At 44.5% G+C, this 7,358-nt stretch overlaps 1 pseudogene; it reads right to left on the minus strand.

Moving 5' to 3' along the window:
* Positions 1–5,544: 5,544 nt before the first annotated feature.
* LOC131402010 (methyl-CpG-binding domain protein 3-like 2B) lies at positions 5,545–6,493 on the minus strand (annotated as a pseudogene).
* Positions 6,494–7,358: the final 865 nt, after the last annotated feature.

A 7,358-nucleotide genomic window follows, 5' to 3' on the forward strand; every position in this document is an offset into this window, starting at 1 on the left:
TATTTTTTCTCAATATTCTGTGGATTATTTGGGCAGTTATTTTGATCTGGACCTATTGGTGGCTCAGCTGGGATTGGACGGTCTAGGATGACCTTACTCACATATCTGATGGTTGACTTGAAGTCACTTGGAGTGATGGAAATGTGCAGTCTATCTAGACTCATTTACATATTGACAGCCACAGGTTTCCCAGGGGCAGCCAGAGACGGATAAGTACCAACAATGAGCAAATGTTTTTCAAGCCTTTGCTTACGTCATTTGCTAATGTCCCATTGGCCAAACCCAGCCAAAAGCCAGGAGACAAGGAAGCCCATTGATGTAGATCATCTTTATTAACCTTCCTGGGTACAGCAAAAGAGAGAAAGTGGATTTGCTGGGGCAAATGGAAGATATCCAGAATTGTTCATTCCTTTTGTTTCTGAGAATCTACTCCTGTCAGTCAACTGGGTTGAAGGTTATATCTCTGCCCAGGAATTGTATCAGCTAGTGTAACATCCTGAGTGCTCTCAAAGCATTGATACTTCCATGTGTAGTCTAAAATAGTTGCCTCCACAAGTGTTCTTCATGTAAGATCGGTTATGGCGTTCTTGGGAGGAAAGTGCAAACGATAATCAACATAAATGTCCTGGTTCCTATAGGGTGGACACTTCTACCAGGAGACAAAGGATGAATCCCATTGAATGTTATGACTGCTGTGATGCCAGCACAAGGAAAGAAGCCATCATGTCTTCTGGCATGGGTAATTCTTCCAGAGGACATGGGCCTTCTGTTATACAGTCAGGACAGAGAAGACATGGGGCATTCAGGTAGCCCACCTGGATATCTTTTGATATTCTTTCCCCAATTTTGTTGATAAATTAGTGCAGCAGCTGTATCCTGAGAAGGGCATGGTGACCAGGTGCTCAGACACCTCAGGGATGAGCATCTGGATCATCCCTCCAGGTAAACCACCTAGACCAGCAGAGGTGCTTGTCAATCTAAATGGGAGAGTAGGAGGAGTGGGATGGTAAGTATCAATTGCAGCACCAAAAAGCTGCTGTTCAGAGCTGCCTGTTATTTGTCCCACTGATCTTCCTCTTGTAAGTTTCCCCAGTCAGCATGACCAACCAGAACACTGCGTGTACTGGCTTTAAGAAGCAAGTGCATCTGAGGGGCATAAGTGATGGACCATCATGGAGACAGTGATATATTTCCAAGATTCTTCTTTTGGGACTAAGTCATTCACTCTTGTAGCTGCCAGAAGTGTTTTAAGGGCTCGTGCTGCCACTCTCTCTGGGAATTTCCTTGGGCCAAAGGAAAGTGGCACACCTAAAATTATGACCACTCCCAATGGCAGCCCATTTCCAATGAGTGGTTCATGTGGGGGGTACAATGGCCTACTACCGTTGCCTCAATTTGAGACACGCTTGATGCTCTCTATGGGATCAACTGTTGTCTCCATTTTTAACCTACTGCAGTTCAGTCTCTTGTTCTGTCCAGTCTCAGTTCTCTCCTTTAGACATGGTTACCTCAAGCCAGTGACAAACTTATTGTGCCAAGGTTTCTTCATCAGTAAAACGAGAACAATGAGAGTGCCTACTCTGTAGACTTGTATTAGGGATTCAATCAGTTAATATATGTAAAGCACTTATGAGGCACCCTGGTATATAGTAAACATTATATATCATCTTTTATTATGAATTAATTAAAGTTCATTGTAGGATTATACTGACCAAAATAAGCCACACACAAACAGAGCAAATACTGTACGAATTTCAATAACAGGTAAAAAATAATTTGTGATAGAAAAAAAACAGAATAGCAGTTGCATCTAAGCGCAAGTTGTGGCAAGAGGTGGTGCAGAAGTAGGGACTGGCTGAGAGGACATGAAGGGACTTTATGGGATGAGGAGAGTATTCTACATCTTGATAGGAGTGTAGGTTACACAGGCATATGCGTTTGTCGAATGCATTGAATTTTACGTTAGGTCTGTATGTTGCACTGCATGTAACTTATACCTCAATTTAAATTAGAATCATTTTGCTAAGTGAAAGAAGCCAGAGACTAAAGGCATTTTATTGTTTGATTCCATTGTATGACGTCTGAGAAAAAGCAAAACAGTAGGGAAGGACAATTAATCAATGGTTTCCTGGGATAAGGAGTAAGAGAGGGGGATGACTACAAAGGGGCAGCACAATAGAATTTTGGAATGATGGAATTGTTCTATCATGAATGTGTTCACGTGTGTATCATGCTCAGTCATGATGGTGTAGATGCATACACGACTCTATGCATTTGCCAAAACCCACAGAATTGTACATAACAGAGTGGATATTACTGTAGGTTAAAAAAAAAAATTTAATCCACCAGCTAGTGGAGGGAATGTAAAATGGAATAGAAGCTATATAAAATGAACCTAATTGTATTACAAATGAAATAACCATAATGAAGGGTATGAGAAGGAAATGAAATTTACTTTGAAAACCTGTGTTAAGACCAGATACTGTAAGGCTGGATACAAAAAGAACTGACCAGAAATCCTGGAGCCTAGTTCATAAATTTGTTTCTCAGAAGGGTATGGGTTAGCAATTCTTAAACTACTTTATTTATGTACTAGGGCTGAACAGCTAAGTTAATATATTATAGATCATGAGAGCCAGTTTCTCACTGTCAAAGAAAGATGTTACAAACAAGGGAAGAGAGAAGACTAGAATGAACACTGGGTGCTGGATTAAAATTGGAAGCATCAGTATGAATTCATGCTTTTGATGAATGGATGGATGGATGGATGGATAGAAGGAAGGAAAGACAGAAAGATAGATAGATAGGTAGGTATGTAGATAGATAGATAGATAGATAGATAGATAGATAGATAGATAGATAGATAGAGATAGATAGATAGATAGACAGACAGACAGACAGACATAGACAGACAATGTATGTATGTAGAGGATAGTATACATTCATATATTTCCAAGGCCTATCGGCTCAAAAGGCCTAGAAGCAATTATACTCCAGTAGCAATGAGAACACCTATCACTCAAATCGTGGTTTCTAAAGTACTCTTCTAAACAAAAAGGAAAAAGAAGGAACCAGGGCTCTTTCGAGAAATGGTTGATGCCAGGGCTGGGGTAGGTAAAATACAACCTGATCCTGAAACACCTTTGAAGCATATTCCAAGAGAAAATAAAATTCACAAAGAGGCAGCCCACAAAATATGCCTAAGAATCCCCTTCAGGTCCCTGAATAACACCTAAGCTGTGCATATGAAGGGAAAGACTCTAGGAGATTTAGAAGAGAAAAACCACTGAAAACTGAATATTGGGCAGAAATTTCAGAGGTCACACATCCCAGGAGTTGGAGCTTGGTTTTCGGATTCATCTGGAGTGGAATGACCTTGATAAAAAACCCTGGGTTCCCATTATGACCCTAGAAATGTCACACTAAGAGTAAGGACTTCACCCTTTGAAAAAACTGAAATAAATCTGTCCTTTTAGAGGCTAAAACCCAGCCATCATAGGTTCTAGGTGATCCATTAGTAGTACAATTGCCTGCCCTGACAAAACCTAATCTTTAGAGGAATGTAACACGATTAAGAGCCTCTACGGGGTATTGTGCACAAGATCCAGCATACAATGAAAGGTTACTAGACATGCAGAGCAGCAGGAAAACCTTCTCTATTATGAATATATAAATCAATAGAAGCAGACCCAGAGACAATGCAGAGATTGGAGTTAGCAGACAAGCACTTCAAAATAACTATGAAGAAAAGGGAGGAAACATGGACAATTGTAGACAATGAAAGACAAACTGCAATTCTTTAAAACAACCAAAGGAAAAGGACACATTGCTTTTAAAAGAGCAACAATAAGACCCATAACTTTTCAAAAGAAACTATAGAACAAGAAGACGATGAGCAGCTGGCCCCGTGGCATAGCAGATAAGTGCCCGTGCTCCGCTGCTGGAGGCCCAGGTTCGGAACCCGGGCGTGCACCGATGCACCACTTGTCAAGCCATGCTGTGGTGCCGTCCCACATAAAGTGGAGGAAGATGGGCACAGATGTTAGCCCAGGGCCAGTCTTCCTCAGCAAAAAGAGGAGGATTGGCATGGATGTTAGCTCAGGGCTGATCTTCCTCACACACACACAAAAATAAATAAAGCATTCACCTTAAAAAAAAAAAAGAAGAAAACAACGAATGACATCTGACATCTAAAGTGGTTCATGGAAAAAGAAAAAAACCCTACCCATCTAAGATTCTGAGACCTAAGAAAAACATTCTACAAAAATGCAGACTAATTAAAGATGTTTTTCAAAGGGGGTTTAAAAAAACAAAAGCTGAAAGAATTCATCAAAAATGGAACTGTACTTCAAGAAACACTAAAGAAAGCTCTTCAGGCTGAAACAAAAGAATTCCATGTGGAGACACATAACGTTAGCGATAATTATCAGCAGTAAAAAAAGTAAGTAAATATAATGAATATTGACTGTATAAAAGAACCCTGTATAGTTTTACAACTTTTGTGTAAGTCTAAACTTTCTCCAAATAATATGCTTTTAAAAACACAATGAACTAATCCCCCAAAATTACAGATGATGGAAGCCACTGCAAGAGATCCCCCAGTGCACCTCCCAAGATTAGAGTTTATGGAGCCCCAGCAAGTGATACTCACAATCTGCATCCAACAGTAGAGGTGACAGAAGCCCTAGCAAGGGACCACCAGTTCCCTCCAAAGCTAAAGGCAACAGGACCTCAGACAGCAACCGTCATCCGAAACCAGGCCGAGAGAGCCGAAGGGAACCACTGAGCCGAGGAGCGGCGGAGACACGCGGAGGGAACCGAGGACGGGCGTAAAGAGCCGAGGATGTGAGGAAACGGCCGAGGTCGGGCGGAAGGACCCGAGGTTTGGCGGGGGGAGCCGAGCCCAGCCGAAAAGCGGCGAGAGGCGGCGGAGAGAGCCGAGCCCCGGGGCCGCTGGGAAGAGCTGACAGGTCGTGGTCGGTGAAGCGAGAACAGGCGGTTGGCGCCTCAGAAGGAAGCGGAGGCGAGGACGGCGGAGAATGAAGGCGACCGCGCTGGATGGGGCCGTGGACGTGGAGCCCGGAGCCTTCGACGCGCCCGAGCCGCCCCGAGCGCCCCCACGGAGGGTCGTGGACCCGGTCCCCGCTGCCCTCCTCCCCGCTCCCCCGGCCCCGCCGCTGCCCACGGCGCGGGGCGCTCTGGCCGGACAGCGGCGTGTCCTCCGCCCACGACGAGGACGCGCGTGTCCCCGCGGCTGCATCCTCCGGACGTGATGGCCGCGTGGAGTCTGGCGCCGGTGTCCGCGCGGGGACTGACCCCGGGGGTGCAGCCTCTGAGCCGCGCTGAGCCCGCGGACCCAGCCCGTGGGGAAGCCGCTGGGGGTGAGTAAAAATGTCTCATGTCTGAATTAGCATTTGGCAAAAAAAAAAAAAAAAAAAAGCATGGAACTTATGTTAGAATGAGATATAAAAGCAAGCTTAATAAAATAAGATTTTTATGGACTCAAATTAATTTAACATTAAAAAATGAGCTGTTTTCAGTGGGTATCATCCTTTCCTGAGTATAAGAATTATAAGAAAATATTATACTAAAAATACTAAATAATACCTTAGGCTAAATTACCTCGGAAGAATTTAATATAAAAGTGAATAAAAATCATGGTAAACAGAAATTGCAGTGTACCAGGACAAACAGATCTTCTTTCTTGTCACACGAAACCCTCCCTCTCCCCCACAAGACCATCTACTCTTCATTTTTGTCTCTCAAGAGTTTAAGAAAGTATAATTTTAACACAACCAAGCATAATGGTCCAGAAGAAGCAGGAGTAACATTAAATGAGGGAGTGAAACTGAGGGCTGCTCATGGGGAACCGCTTCCCCAGGGCCACACCACTCGGCTTCTTCAGCAGGACCTTCTCCTGTTTTCCATCAGGTCTCAGAACATCCTTCTTGGCTCCTTGCTCTCTCTGCCTCCCTGGCAAACCTGTCTGCCCTCAGGGCCTCACCCTTGCTTTTTTCACTTTCAGACTCTGTCTGCAGATGTCTCCATAAGTTACCGGCTGTCTGCAGAGTGGCTGTGAGAGACAGATACCCGCTCCTGGGATCATCTCTGCCCCATCTGAAGACTGTGCAGCGGTGGGCTCGGGGCTGGTGTGTAGAGACCCAGCACCAACACAGCCCAGGGATTCACCTGGACTAGGAGGTGCAATTATTTTTAAGGTATTTGTGATATCGAAAGTACTTAAAAGTTCTCCTTCACTGCTGCAGGCCTGGAGTCCCTGCAGTCTCCTGTGTGCCCAGAGTTGCTGGGGCTTCTGCAAGGTCTCTTCCCGTTGACTATACCTGACTTCGTTGCCAGGGTGGGAAGGTATCCTTGTGACAGGCCTCTGGAAAATGCAGCTGGTGAGTCTTGTAGGAAGTGCAGACCTTTCCCGATGTCTCTGCTTGGTCTTAGTTAAATGGACTTATCTTTTCTTCTCTGAAGTCTGGGGCATCCTATTTCTTTTGAGCTTCCCCTTTGAAAACAAAATGAAATGTGCAATTTGAATAAAATGAAGAACATTTTCAGCTCATTTGGATCTTCCACCCTCCTCTCTCCCTGGGGAAATGTGTTTCAGATTGGCCTGTGCATCACAATCATCTGGAGGGTTGTTAAAATTCAGATTTCTGGACCTCAACCCAAGTAGGTCCAGGGTGGGGCCAAGAACGTGCACGTCTAGGTGTTCCCGGATGATGCTGATGCTGCTGGCACAGGCCCCTCACATTGAAAAGTAGATCCTGGGACATCAAGCTGATATGAGTCAAGGACAGAAAGCTCTCATCATTACCCAGTGCCACCTCCAGACCGTTTCCCTCTACCGTCCTCTGAGGATGTCCCCCCTTCCCATCCTTGTCACAGTCAACTAAACACATGCTGGTACCCCTTGACCCACCATCATGTGGATCCACAGATCACAGGTATCTTTGTATCCCAAGATTTAGGTTTTCAGTGTCTCTCTTTTACTCTGCTTTAGGACACAATCACCTCATTTTCCTAGCTCCTTTAATGCCTCGTCTCCAATGAAATCATATTACCTCTCAACCCTTAGGTGCTCACTTCACTTGCACTCCCACATCCCATCTTCACTCAAATATTCTCCTGTTCATACATAAATAACTCACACAGACCATATTCCCATCACACAGTTGCATCCACTGTAAATAGCCATTTTTCCTCCCCTGACTCTTCCTCTCTCCTCCTACTCCTCCCTGTTACTCTCAGCTCCACTATCTGGCTTAACAGAACAATTGATGCTTCTTAGAAGTCAATCCTGCTCCCACATTTGTTACACATCCACACCCTCTTCTAGGCCATCCCAT

This window comes from Diceros bicornis (genome assembly GCF_020826845.1).
Source record: "Diceros bicornis minor isolate mBicDic1 chromosome 3 unlocalized genomic scaffold, mDicBic1.mat.cur SUPER_3_unloc_1, whole genome shotgun sequence".
Classification (NCBI taxonomy): Eukaryota; Metazoa; Chordata; class Mammalia; order Perissodactyla; family Rhinocerotidae; genus Diceros; species Diceros bicornis.